Source organism: Mirounga leonina, unplaced genomic scaffold (genome assembly GCF_011800145.1).
Source record: "Mirounga leonina isolate KUSES-001 unplaced genomic scaffold, KU_Mleo_1.0 Mir_366, whole genome shotgun sequence".
NCBI lineage: Eukaryota > Metazoa > Chordata > Mammalia > Carnivora > Phocidae > Mirounga > Mirounga leonina.
Window position 1 is genome coordinate 7491377 of NW_023270709.1, and position 14991 is coordinate 7506367.

A 14991-nucleotide genomic window follows, 5' to 3' on the forward strand; every position below is an offset into this window, starting at 1 on the left:
TACCTTAAAAACCACTGATTTTAATTTTAGGAATTTGCCTTAAGAAAACAGGGATGTACATAAAGATATTTATGGCCACACTGTCTGTAATAGGGGAAAAATAAAAAGAAACAAGTAAATTTTCCACATTGGGGGGATAGAATAAACATATCATGGTAAGACATAAAATGGAATACTGGAAGCCATAAAAAAATCATGAGGCGAAAGAGAACTGATTCACAGGAGAACTGTTCACCATAGCTTATGTAAAAAGAGGTTATAGGGGCGCCTGGGTGGCTCAGTCATTAAGTGTCTGCCTTCGGCTCGGGTCATGGTCCCAGGGTCCTGGGATTGAGCCCCGCATCGGGCTCCCTGCTCGGCAGGAAGCCTGCTTCTCCCTCTCCCACTCCCCCTGCTTGTGTTCCTGCTCTCGCTATCTCTGTGCCAAATAGATAAATAAAAAAATCTTAAAAAAAAAAAAAAAGAGGTTATAAGCCCAGTGTGCAGTTATGATCCCCAGAGGGGCTAAAAAGGCAAACGTGGTCTCCATTTTTGTTCATGCCAGTGGTCCATGTAGGTTGAATGATTGTCACAGGCAATTCAAGGAATGATCTGAAGTCCGAGACCAGAGTGACCCCAAGCCTCTGAGTGTAAAGATAGAGCCATGTGACTCTGGCAAGAATAGAACTCCAAGATAAAACCTCGGAATGGGTTAGCAGGAAGTATCTCCATTGAGGATTGGGCTAGAGTAAGGAGTTTGGTGAACTGGGAGAATTAAGACAGACAAGTGAGAAATGTACCTGAATGTAATTTAGGTTTTATCCTCATTAAAAATGCCCCCCCTTCCCAGTGATATATAGATGCAAACTAGGTGACAAGGGAATAAGAAAAATCAACAGTTTATAACCGCTCAGTAAATAATTGATTCAGGCAAGGTATGTTAATGGGTCTGCAAACCACTGGCAAAGGGTGAAAGGTTGATGGGGCATAGGTTATTTATTAATTACAAAGAGAAACAGGATGCTTATAATGTCAATATCTGGTCAATTCCACTCTAACAAATGATCAGATTTAGCAGAAACAAATAATGGTACAACCAGAATTAGGGGCCTCCCGATACAATGCAAAGGGAGAACGTCATAGTACCAAAGCAGTGTTCCTGCCAAAGTGATTACTCTGAGTGTAATAACAGAGAAAGAATCTCACACATTCGTATTAGGGAACATTTCTTATGTCTCCTTTAACAGAAAGGGCAGAGGACCTCTTTTCTTATGTCTCCTTTAACAGAAAAGGGCAGAGGAACTCTTTTTTGTTAAAGGAGACATAAGAAACGTGACTGGAAAATGCAATCCTTGATCCTTAAATGGATTCTGGATCATGGAAAAAAAAAGCATTATAAAAGGTTACATAGAATAATTGGAAAATTTGAAAATGGACTGCATATTCCACAATATGTATCGATGTTCAATTCTGAGGTGTGAAAATAGTGTTGTGATAATATAGAAGAATGCCCTTGTTCTAAGATATACAGTGAAGCATATAGAAGTAGTATTATGCTTGTAACTTGTTTTCAAACAGTTCAATAAAATAAAAAAGAAATAGGAGATAAAGCAAACATTGCAAAAAAACTGCTAACACTGGTAGAATTCAGTAAAGGGTAAAATATTTATTCTTTTACATAAACTGTTTAAGTCCAAGTAAAATAATAATTAAAAAATTATTATTATTAAGTTATTACTAAGAAGAAAACTATCCAGAGAAGAACAATATGCTACTTTTCATTCCAAAGAAACATGCTTGAGATGCTAGTTTTAATAGTCCGCCCATAAACTATCCTACATTCCTACCACAGGTACTGGGGCAATGTGTACTGAGTAGAGCACACATTTAGAAGAGTGAATCATAAACTTCTTCAAAGTTAAATTTGCAAACCTCCCATACATGTTATCAGTAAATATCACAGGCATTATAAAATTAAGATGAGTCTATAATCCACTTCTTCAGAGACACAGCCTCTTTGCTGAGTAGTATACTCTCTATAGGACCTTGTGAATGACTTTTAACATGCTGTAACTTCTAACTGAAGACGACCAGGGGTGAGGGAGTGGAGGGGGAGTTGGGCAGAGAGAGCTGCTAGAACCAGGAAGGAGGGTCCCAAGGGCAGGGTTTGGCCCTGCCATACAAAGATTCCCTTACCAGGTGAGCCGGGTGAGAAAAGTACAGACTATGGGCACTCTGTTCTCACCTCCCTGAACACGCCCTGGATATGTTCTAAAAAAGCACTCCTCACACACTCTTCCAAATGTGACATGTAGCAAGGGTCTATTAGAAAAAAAAGTTAATGCAAACATTAAAAAAAATTCTGAGGTCCTAATCATTACTAGACTGTTGTGACAATTAGACCTTTGTGCCTCATGCATCCCCCTTCTTGTTAGAACAGAACATACTGCTTGTGGGGGCCTTGTCATGGGGAAAGTGCTCTGTGGGAGGGGCACTGCTGCTCTCTCCTGTGATCAGATCAACTCTTCTCAATTGGTGCAGTTAAAAGACATCAAATCCACAAGCTATACCCATAATGTATCCAAAGTGTGTCTAGGCATAAAAGCTTAATTCCCATTTGTAGTTTGGTAGACACAATAATAAAAAGCATGGCGTTCTATAGCAGAAAGCCTAAAATGCAAGATCCTTGAACAAGAAAGTGAAGGGGCTGATATTAGAAAAGAAACTCTGAGTGACAATACACTTTCTCCTCCTGTTGAGCAATAAGTTCTATTTCAGCATCTCCATATACTACATGTGATTATTTCTCCATAAAATACATTTAAAGAATGTCTTAGGGGCACCTGGGTGGCTCAGTTGGTTAAGTGTCTGCGTCAGCTCAGGTCATGATCCCGGGGTCCTGGGATCCTGCCCTGAGTCAAGCTCTCTGCTCAGTGAAGAGTCTGCTTCTTCTCTCTCTCCCTCTGCCTCTCCCCGATTGTGCTCTCTCTCTCTCAAATAAATATTAAAAAAAAAACAACCCCAAGAATGCCTTGATAGCTTTATTAAAAAGCAGTATTTCTGAAGACTATCAAGTTGTGGGTCATTAGCCACTCCAACTGAAGAAACACGTGATGGAAGGGCAGGGCTCTTTAGCATGTAATCTTACAGAGAGTAGAGAAAAATGGCCAGGAGGAGATTTGGTAACATTAGCAGACAGATTCTGTATGTAGTGCTTCTGTTCTTCCCATTTTGGTCTTTGAAAAAGAGGCATTGGGAATCTTAAGAGAAATGGGGGAAGGGGAAATAAAGTAGAGTTTCCCAGCTAAAGTGCTAAAAAGGCAAACTGAAGTTGTTCTCTAAATTACCTAACAATCGAAGTAACAAGAGACCCTGTCTATGGCTGAGACAGACAGGAGCAGACAAGGAAAGAAGACCAGAGACCCTCACAATCCCCTAGCCGAAACTGGTAGTCAATCAGGAAAGGCCCTTGGAAAGTCTGATTATAGGATTACAGGTGCCTTACTAATCAAATTCTGCGTATACAGTTTGGTTAGGAGGTAAGGAAAGGTAAGGTAACAGAAAATGTTTCCTTACAAAGGTAAGGAAACAGAAAATGGACATAGAGCACCAAGGTACTTGTAATTGACATTTAGACAAGAATAACTGAAATTAATGGTTTATGTTTAATTTCAGGGGCTTTAACAGGAATACGATCTGATAGTCTAAAAGTATGTTAAGCAGGGCATGAAAACCAACAGAATGTGTGTCATATGTATAGGTATATGTAGTATACGTAGATATATATATATATATATATAAAGAGATTTATTTTAAGGAACAGGCTCATGTGATCATAGAGGCTTAGCAAGTAGGGGGTAGGCCGCAGACTGGAGACTCAGAGAGAAGTTGCAGTTTGAGTCCAAAGGCCATCTGCTGGCAGAACTCCTTGCTCAGTGAGGGTAGGGGGTGGGGAGGTATCAGCTTTTTGTTCTACTCAGACCCGTGAGTGGATGAGGCCCACTCATATCATAGATGGTAATCTGCTTCATTCAAAGTCCACCAATTTAAATGTTAATCTTATCCAAAAAATACCTTTACAGAAATACCTAGAATAATGTTTGACCAAATATCTGGGCACCTTGGCCCAGCTAAGTTGACCCATAAAATTAACCATCACAAAACCCTATCTTTGGGACCTAAAAAGAAGTAATTTTATCACTTAGGAGTATTAAATCAGATCCCAAGGAATGCTTCTAAGGAAGGAAATAATAAAAAAACAAACAAACTAGCTGTAAGGGCTAAAAGAATAAATCTGAAGTTATGAAATAAGATAAAAATTCTCAGTAAAGTAGGAAAGAGGGAAACTTCCTCAACTTGATAAAGAATATCTACAAGAAACCTAGAGCTAACATCATACTTAACAGTGAGAAACTAGGAACTTTCCCACTAAGATCAGGAACAAGGCAAGGATATTCCCCTCACCACTCTTTTCAACACTGCACTGGAAGTCCTAGTTAATGCAGTAAGACAAGAAAAAGAAATAGAAGGTATACTGATCGGGAACTAAGAAGTTATGAAGTAACACTAGGTGTAATGTTTTATATATGGGTGTTTTCATTCACTACCCTTGATCTTTACCAAAAACCAATGAACAAAACCCCAAAGAACCTAAGAAAAGCTATGAGATATCTGTAATTTAGTAAGATCATTGTACTGACTCCATGTAATAAAGGAATAACTAATGTACATGAAGTGATTTTATATTTACAAAGGGTTTCACATTTATAATCTCATGTGATTCTTAAAACTTTGTATGGTAGATAGGGCTGATATATTCATGATTAATGGTGCCAGAGTTCAAATTCAGATCCTTTAACTCCAAATCTTGTGCGTTTTACACTGTTTATGTGAATTTTTAGACTATGCTCTTCTCTCCTGACATATAATTAGGTATTGAAATATGAATGCAATTCTTCACCAATGTAAAGTTCTGATTTTCATCTTTTCTACCTTCTAGGTCTCTATCTCATATTATGTAAACCTACAGAATCCAGAAAATCATAGAATGCTCTAGAACTATGCTGTCTAATATGGTAGCCACTAGCTATAAGTGGTGATTTAAATTTAAATGAATTAAAAGTAAAAATTCAGTTCCTTAGTCAAAACAGCCAGATTTCAAGTGCTGAATCAACAGCCACAAGTGGCTAGTGGCTACTGTGTTAGGCAGGGCAGACATGCAACATTTCTATCAGCAGAGACAGTTCACAGGAAGACTTAGAGATTAATCTATCATTTCATTCATTTCACAGCAGAAAGGACCAAGACCTAAAAGTTATGTAACCTATTCAAGATAACACAGCTCAACAGTAGAAAATGTAGGTCTCTGAACTCCAAGTAATTTGTTTTTCATGCTATAGAATAATCTTACTAGGTAAAATCCAACAGATCCACATAAATCTCTGTCAACCCACAGTTAGCAGAGAACTAATTTCTAGGCATTCTTTTAGAACGTATGCCCAACTTTCCTTTCCAAGCTTCTGAACTTTCTCTCTGTCCCCTTACCCCTAAAACCTTATCCATTCATGGGAGTAAGGAACACAGACAGGAATTCACTGTTCATTAATTGAACACATATTTAACTATCTTCTTTGTGCTCAAATTAGCCAGAGTTGCTTTTTGTTGACTGCAACTAAGGATCCTGACTGCTGATATATGGGGATGGGGAGGGAGAGAACATGGAGACTATCCTCCAAACTGAAATTTGCCTCTAATTAAAAGTCAACTTCATGCTCCCGATTTGGGAATTAGAAAAGAAGTGTTACCTCCTCTGGTAAACTGAAAGCACCCTGAAGGCCTGGCTCATCTCAGATTCCAAATAAATCTTGTTGAATGATACATTACTTGATAGGGTTTTGCCCTTGAGGTAAGAGCACAGGATGGCAATAGTAAGAAAAAATAGCCACAGTCCTTCTCCTAGCAATAAGAGAGATTGGTCAGCATTCACCTCGACCCATACTAACAGGTACTCCCTGGTATACTTTACAGTACTTAATTTTAAAATTTCTGTTCTCTAGCAAAATGATTAGTTGCCGAAAGTTCTGCGTATAACCTCTAAAATGCTCTGTTCCCTCATCTCCAAAGTGGGTTTAAGACCTATCTCATGGGCTCAAAGGAGGATTAAATGCAATAAAACCATTAACTCCTACAAAAACATTAAGGACTATCACGATTGATTTTTAAGCTCTTCAGTAGAGGTCAAAGTATGTCTTCATTTTCCATCATGTGGAAAACTATTACCTTTAAAGTTGAAAATTATCCATAAATGACCACATCAGAAATAAGGAAAACATAAAAAGACTGTTTCATTATTACAATAGCTTTTGACTTGAGAAAGCTGTCATTTTAAAACTTACAGCGTCAGACTTTAAGCTTTTTAAATCATTTACCTTATTAGCAAAATATATTTACGCATGCAACTTTAATGTATGTTTATATTTATTTAGATGTTATCCACATATGCTCCTGTGCTATTAAATTATGCACATTATAAGATACACACAATAATATACATTTAGAAAGATGAGATAAAAATTATAAGCAGAAGTCCCACATTTCCTTCTTGTACCTCAGAGGATTGTCCTGCATAATCTCCCCACCTCACCTCGAAGATCCAGAGGATAACAGACAGTTTTAAAGTAAAGCAATTCTGGAATTGATGTTTTATTCACTGGCTGTATTAAATTAACCTTACTTTACAGAGGGATGTTAGAACATTATAAAATCCCACAGTAGCAAACCCCTCTCACGATGACCTCGGTCAGCCTGTGCCTGGACCTCTTCAGTGATTATCAGGGCAAGGGCGGGGGTCACAGTGTCAGGAATGGTTCATTCAGGGGTTGAATGGCTGCTTTATTGATTCACACAGTAATTTCCTTTCTCCCTAATACAGAATGTGAGCAGCATGAGGACAGGGGCAGGGACTAGATCTGTCTTATTTACTGCTGTGGTCCACTGTCTAGAAGTGTCTCATACATAAAGATTTGCAGAATTAATGTATAAATGGTGAGTGGTTTTTTTTTTTTAGAGAACTCTTCCTCACACCTAATCTGGATTTATAATGTCATAATAGTAAGAGTGGCACTTTTCACACTATGTGCCAAGCACCTTTATCAAAAGCACTTTTCACATATTAACTCACTGAGTCCTCCCAACTACCTTATAATGTAGGTACTGTCAAAATTCTCATCTTAGCTGAAGAAAGTGGGACAGAGAGCGGTCAAGTGGCTTGACCAAGGGTGGGGGCTGGTGAGTGGCTGAGCTGGGATTTGCTGGGGCCAGTGTGACTCCTGGGTCCATTCTTGTAACTACGGCACATCACCGCCTCTCGGCAGGTCAGAGGGCTGGCCCCACTGCCGATGCCTGCATGCAGAGAAGACAAGGTCTATTCTCCCTCAAGGGAAGGGTCTTCAGGTATATGAGGACAGACCTCCTGAGCCTTTCACATTCATCTTTTTTTCTGAGCTGAACATTCTAGAGTGTTCAAATGCCTAAGAGATGATGTGGATTCAGTCCTTGGACACCTATGGGTCTCCCTCACCGTTGGAGGTTTGGTCAAGTCTGTCTCTGAAAGGTAAATAATCTAACCATGGACTCTGCGGAGCCCTGGGTATGAGTCCCGGCCTTGCAAAGTCACTATTTGACTCTGCAAATAACTTCAGCTTACAACGCCTCAGTTTCCTCTCCCGAAAAATGAACTGATAATAGTTCCTTCTTGCAAGAGGGCAAACTGTCCTTTTGTCCAAATTTCTCTTCCAGGAAGAGGCTTGGCACAGTACATCACTCGCAAGGGAGACACATTAGCATTCATTTGGACAGTAACGCTGAACTTTATGGGAACGTACTGTACTGGCTTGGGAAATAGCTTTCTTCTCTTTTCACTGGAATGATTTGGCCCTTTAACTTAATTTTACATGGTGACACTGACTCAATTCTCTCCGTCTCTTGCTACACGGTTCTTCCTTTCTCATAGGAAAAAAAATCCTCATAAAAACAATTTATAAGACATCAAAATATTGACAGAAACCTTAAACCTTAATGTCTGAAGATATCTGTGGGCATGATTTATTACAGAAGTTCCACTGTTATAACTTGGCAATTAGGAAATATTGATAAATGCAAACACATTATTGATGTCAATTAAAAAAAGCACAAGATTGATGAGCCTCCCAGAGTGCTTGGACACAAACAGTTACAGAGTAATGTCCATCAATACACATCTAAGCACTATAAATGCCCAGGGAAATCAGGCTGTCAGCAAACAAAGGGTGCTTTCACATTAACAGTGAGATTATTTAAACAGATGAACATCTAGTCAACAGGAATATCTAACAGAACCTCAAGTAAAGTTCTATAGAAAAAACAGAATGCTTACTGGTGATTCGTGATAAGGCAGGCAAGGAAAGTACTCAAGAGGAGTCAAAGATCGGGACACACATTGACGTAGCTAAAGGCTGGGCCAAATACCTGAGTTGGTTAGACCTGACTACAGAAGTGAATAGCATACACCCAAGCCTGAACCTGAAGAAGAAGATAGTTTTCAGGGTGGTACCTCAGAACATAGTTGAATATTTCCAGGTACCCTATTTTAGAGGACCTGAAAAGAGGCTTAGATTTATTTTAAATGGAGTACAGAAACAATCAAGGCTCCATTCTCTGTGCATAGGGGCGAGGAAGGAGTTGAGTCTGCATTACCAAGAGAATGGAAGTACTGGGAATTTGGAAAGGAAAATTAGTTTAAGGGAAGGCAAGATAACTCATTAGGTTTTGGTCATGAGGGCTTCCAAGTGCTGATAAAACACCCAAGTGCAAAGATCTACTAAACCAAGGCTAACAGTTTACATGAAAGAGAGGACCAGATACGAAGTTTCAAGGAGTAAACCACATCAGATCTGTAAAGAATAAGGATATAAAAAAGACTGACTTAGTGGTAAGGAGGTCTATGCGTCTGAGACAGCAGCTGAATTTTTGTAGGGAAGAAGGTAGAGTTTAAAAAAAAAAATCAACCAACACCTACTGTGTGAAAGACTTCTATGAGGCACTATGCAAGGCAAAGCACATTACCCCGGTCATCTGGGAAGTTCATCTCTTCAATCCAAGCTCAGGGAGGGTCTCATGGAGCAGTGAAAGACAGCACCCTCAACCAGAGCTTCAGATTATCTGAATCAACCCTGGCTGCCCAATGCACACTTCCAAGCCATACCGGAACTCTTATACACACTGTAATATCAATGAGGGCTTAAACTGGTTCTCACAGAGAACTGGGGTCTAGATCTAGAGAAGGACTGGCCTGAGATTCATGTGGACAAAATAAATATATAAAAATTAAAAATAATCTTAACCTTCCCTTGCATGTTCCAAGAGCAATTAGGTCAACATTAGCTTTCCAATCTAAATCTGGTTGTTTTATGTATAAAAGGTATACACTATACCACTTCCTAGCCACTGGGATGGCTGGAAGTATTTGCAAGAATGTGGCAAAATTAGAACCCTTACAAGCTGCTGATGGTAATGTACAAAGGAGCACTTACTTTGGAAAATAGGCTGGCATTCCTCAGAAAGTTAACAGTTATCATGTGACCCAGCAATTCCACTCCTAGGTATTTACCCAAGAGAAATGAAAACATATGTCTACACCAAAATTTGTACACTAGTATTCATAGCAGCATCACTGACAATAGCAAAAAAGTGGAAATGGCCCAAATGTTTATCAACTGATAAATGGATAGATAAAATGTGATACAGTCATTCAGTGCTATTAGAAAGGAATGAAGTATCAATACATACTATGAATGGATGAACCTTGCAAACATGTTAAAGGAAAGAAGCCAGTCACAAAAATAAATTCCATTTATATGAATGTCCAGAGTAGGTAAATCCATAGAGACATAAAGGAGATTTGTGGTTTCTAAGTGCTGGGGGAGAGTGATTGGGGAGAAATGGGGTCACTGATGATGTGTATGGCGTTTCTTTTCGGGATGATGAAAATGTTCTAAAATGATTGTGGTGATGGGTTACACAACTCTGCGAATATACTAAAAGCCACTGAATTGTATAGTTTAAATGGGTGAATTTTATGATATGTGAATTATGTCTCAATAAAGTTATTTTTTTTTTAAGATTTATTTATTTGAGAGAGAGGGTGTGAGTTCATGGGATGGGGGGAGGAACAGAAGGAGACGGGGAGAGATAGAGAGAGTGCATGCAGGGGGAGGGGCAGAGGGAGAGGGAGAAAGAGAATCTCAAGCAGACTCCCTGCTGTTTGTGGAGCCTGACGAGGGGCTTGATCTCAGATGCTGAGATCATGACCTGAGCCAAAATCAAGAGTTGGATGTTTAACTGACTGAGCCACCTATGTGCCCTCCCCCTTTTCAAAAAATATTTATTTATTTATTTATTTATTTGAGAGAGAGAGAGAGAGAGAGAGTGTCAGTAAGGCTGTCATTTAAAGAAAAAAGGAAAGGAATACACTGAATGTTCTAGCAAGTTAAGGAACACATGATCTAGTGAAATCTACACAATATTGGCCTTCGCTAGGGAAGAACAGATTGAACTGCCAGATTCCATCAGAAAGTTTCATCAACAGGCTGAATCTTGATTGCTTCTGGAGTTGAGAAAAATCAGACCAGGAAATTTCCAGAAAAATCTGGAAAAATTTGGTGTACCAGCAGGCCAACACACCCCAATTTAAGCCCTGATAATCCAGTTCCTTTGAGTGCTAGAACGTTTGGCCTGGTGCATTAGCATTTGTCACTGGGCTAGCTCCCAAAAGCTGCTGCCCTGTTATGCCTCCACTGGTCTCCTTGCTGTTCCCATGGTGATCTATCTGACAGGAGATGCTGAGGACAACTTGTGCATCTGATGGCTGTGGAGTTTCAAAACAGACCAAAGTAAGGAGCACACTCCTATCAACTATCCTGAAAGGCTGAACAAATCTTACAAGTATCTTTCTTGGTCTACAGCTCTATTAATCTTCTTTTCTTCCCATCTATTCCCCCTGAAAGAAGAGAAGGTGCATGACTTCCTGAATAATTTTACCTGCACTTGGACTATGGCTGCTATGTAGATACAGGACTCTGCAGATATTCTTATCGCCAGGGTTTATGTGACAAGCAGAAATGCAGGATGGATGAGCTACAATTTATATGAGCAGCAAACCCTCAGTTGCACTAAAAAATATCCCCCAAAGACTGTTAAATAACTTCTCCCTGAGATGAAGACTGCATTACTGAGAAGACGTCTCTGCCATTCTTTTGACATTAAGCTGTGTTATTCTACTTGGTTGTGAAGAATATTGTCTTGCTCTATCAGCCAAAACCCAAAGAGCTTCATCAGGAGTATGCACACTATGGGAACACGTGAGATTTCCAGTGGTAATAAGAGAGAGTTGCATTGTTCAATATATAAGAGAACTTAAGAGTTTGAATCTCTGTGTAAGTGCAACAGAACAAAAATTATCCCTGGGGCAAAGGTTAATTTAGAGAGATCCAGAGATCAGTAATTACAAAAATCAAAGACAATTTGCTGGCCTTCTGGAGAATAGGTACTCAGTGCAGGGTGACAGGTTTGGGGGTACCTGTTCAGGGGCTCAGTTTCAACTCCTGGTTCTCAACCTTGGTTGCATGTTGAAGTCATCTGGGGAGTTTTAACACTACTGATGCCTGAGTCCTACCCTCAGAGTCTCTAATTCCATTGGCCTGGAGTGGCCTGGTCCTAGGGATTTGTGAAAGCACCCAGGTGGTTCCAGTGTACAATCAAGGTTGAGAACCATGAGCAGAAAGTGCAAAGTCCTGTCTTTGAAGATCCCACTAAAGATCAGGTAGCCTTTGGTTCCCCCAGTAATACAGTTTAAAATTAAAGCTGAGTTGAACTAAATCCCAAGTGTACTACAACATACAGGCACAAAACGTGTTAAAATAAAGATGAAAACTTCCTTCTTCTTGGGGGAAATGTATGGTTGTTTTGAGATTGATTATAGTTTTTCTTTCCAAACATTACAAAATGCTTAGATAATGGAAAACTTCACTAGTGTATGGTTGCAAGTATTTGAGGTGAGTAAGTAACACAGGTATTTGAGATGGAATGTGCTAGTCTTCATTCAGTTTCCTTTTGTTATCAAGGAAGGGCTACAGGCAGTGTAATATGAACCTTAGTAATGTACGCCTAAAAGGTCCCTCCTGGGTGCACAAGTGCATGGACAGGCATCTGCCCTCCTTCTTGATGAGACAAAAACTTTAGATCCCTGAAATGCCCTGGAGATATACCAAAGCCTCAAATGGCCCTGGTCTGGTGGGGGAGGTGGGAGGGAGTTTAATTTGCTCATGCCACAAACTATCGCTTTTCTCTGAGTGAGTCATTTCACTGGTCAGACTTAATTCCCTTCTCTGCCTTCCACTCAGCTCTGGGTCAGGCCTCTGGCTCACCCCTTGAGCTAATGCTTGCTGCCTCCAGAGGGAGCTGTCTTTCAGATCCTACCAGCAGTAAGGCCTGAAGAGCTCTGAGGGCTCGGGGGCGCTGCACCTCATTCTCTCAGCGTGCACCCGAGGACAAGGGCACGGAGATCCAAGAGTCACAGTGCTATGGGTCCCTTCCCCAGAGACCCACTCCTTGATTTTGAGCACCCACTGGCTTTTAGTTGAAAGGGGTTTTCAGGGGCACCTCGGTGGGGTGGCTCAGTAGGTTAAGCGTCTGCCTTTGGCTCAGGTCATGACCCTGGGGTCTTGGGATGGAGCCCCACGTCGGACTCTCTGCTCAGCGGGAACCTGCTTCTCCCTCTCCCTCTGCCTGCCGCTCTGCCTGTTTGTGCTCTTTGTCAAATAAATAAATAAAATCTTAAAAAAAAAAAGTTACGTCATTAAAAAAAGGGGGGTTTTCAAGCTGCAGAAGTTTATCTAAATCAGATTTTTGTAAAATTCATTTTACTAAAATGCAATGAAAGATCCTACTGTCAGGCAAAAAGGGATGGTGGTAAGAGACCTCAGCTCAAAAATCCTGCCTTCAACCATTATGTCTAAGGAGTCTCCGTCTCCTTAATCCCTCTCTCTGTGCCTTGGTTTCCTCACCTATAAAATGAGGACATGCTGCAGAGTAGTTGTAAATGAAATGATCCATGCCTGCAGTATGTAGCATAGAAGAAGAGAGAAAAATGTTTTAACCCCTGTAGTCTCCATAGTCATTGAATAACCATAACCAGAATTAATTTATATAAGTGTTCAATCTCCAGTTACATTTCCTTGGTAATCTAAATTTTCTTTCTTTTTTTAAGATTTGTTTATTCATTCACTTACTTAGAGAGAGTGAGTGAGAGTGCGTGAGCAGGTGGAGGGGCAGAAGGGGGGGCAGAGGGAGAGAATCCTCAAGCAGACTCCCTGCTGAGCGCAGGGCTGGACACAGGGCTCAATCCCAGGACCCTAAGATCCTGACCTGAGCTGAAACCAAGAGTCGGACGCTTCACCCACCTACTGAGCCACCCAGGCGGCCCGGTAAGCTGAATTTTCATAATGGATTTGTTTAAACAATAAATCCTGGCAAGAACATGACTGCTTTCGACTTTCCTACATTTCTGGGCATGTCTGAATTCACATGAAAAGAATTCTCCCAAAGGGTAAAGGTGAGTAAGTCATAATGTATTGAGGACCTCTGTGTTTATAACACCTGTATTCCAGAAAGCTCTGGAGAACTGACCAGAGGGGCAAAGGGCAGCCTGGTTCCCTGGCCTTGCCTTTGATCCCCCACCTATCATGGACAGGCTCATTTCCCAGCTTCCAATCTTCTCACATATACACAGAAGGTACACGAACCTAATGCCATCCCAAAAGGCTACCAAAGGAAGATGCAGGCAATGGAAGAAGCATGCAGACCAACTCACCAGTCTTTTTCATTCAGATATTTGGATAAGAATAACTTGCTCTAATAGGCCTCTCCAAAGCAGCTATGGTAACCCCCACTCTCTTTATTTCTCCCATTCCTCCCCCCAAAATACGAATAGACTGTCCTAAGTTTGTATGTATGGCAGGACCGCTATCTGTCTCCAAGAGAGTTTTATAATTGGTTATGGTTCTAAAAGGTTATGTTTTATGGATCAAAACTTTGCTAGCTCAGGTATGGCTTTTTACTTTGTTGATAAAGGTTATTCCCTAAATAGAATGGATGACACTGAGCCACTACTAAGATATTCAAGCATATATAATTTAGTCCTTTGTAATTAAAGCATATTTTATTTATTTATTTATTTATTTATTTATTTATTTGAGAGAGAGTGAGTGAGCAAGCATGGGAGGGGCAAAGGAAGAGGGAGAGAGAGAATTTTAAGAAGGTTCGATGCCCGGCGTGGAGCCTGACGTGGGGCTCAATCCCAGGATCCTGAGATCATGACTTGAGATGAAATCAAGAGTCAGATGCTTAACTGACTGAGCCACCCAGGTGCCCCAAAGCATATAATTCATTCAGCAATATTTTCTAAGCATTATCAGTGTGTAAGATACTGTGGTTAAGTGTGGGGACAGACACAGTGCCTGCCCTCAAGGAGACAAGGATCAAAACCCCTATTAAATGAAGAAGCCACATATACAACTCTCATGACTTGTCCACTGCTATGAAGGCATGTGTTCCAATGTGATATCTGTCATTCACCGGTCATCACAAAACAAGTTCCTCAAATACTGACCATTCTTAGCCCTCTCTGCCCCTACTTTGGTAGCTCATTCCTGCGGACACTCCAAAATGCTTAGGAATAAATATGGATTGTCTGAGATGAACATTACAGAAATCTAAGGAAAATTTCCCCCAAGCTCTGCAAAGACATACCTTGTTGATCAGGCACCGTTCTCTGTGTATGAGCGTGGGTGAAAAGACAATGGTGGAGGGGTGCCTGGGTGGCTCAGTTGGTTAAGCGACTGCCTTCGGCTCAGGTCATGATCCTGGAGTCACAGGATCGAGTCCCGCATCGGGCTCCCTGCTTGGCAGGGAGTCTGC

The 14991-nt window shown here is 40.6% G+C and overlaps 1 protein-coding gene across 5 annotated transcripts in view; it reads right to left on the minus strand.

Annotated features, from left to right (window-relative positions):
• LYRM4 (LYR motif containing 4) overlaps positions 1 to 14991 on the minus strand; it is a 277622-nt gene that overhangs the window by 207295 nt on the left and 55336 nt on the right. The gene's annotated exons all lie outside the window — the stretch shown is intronic.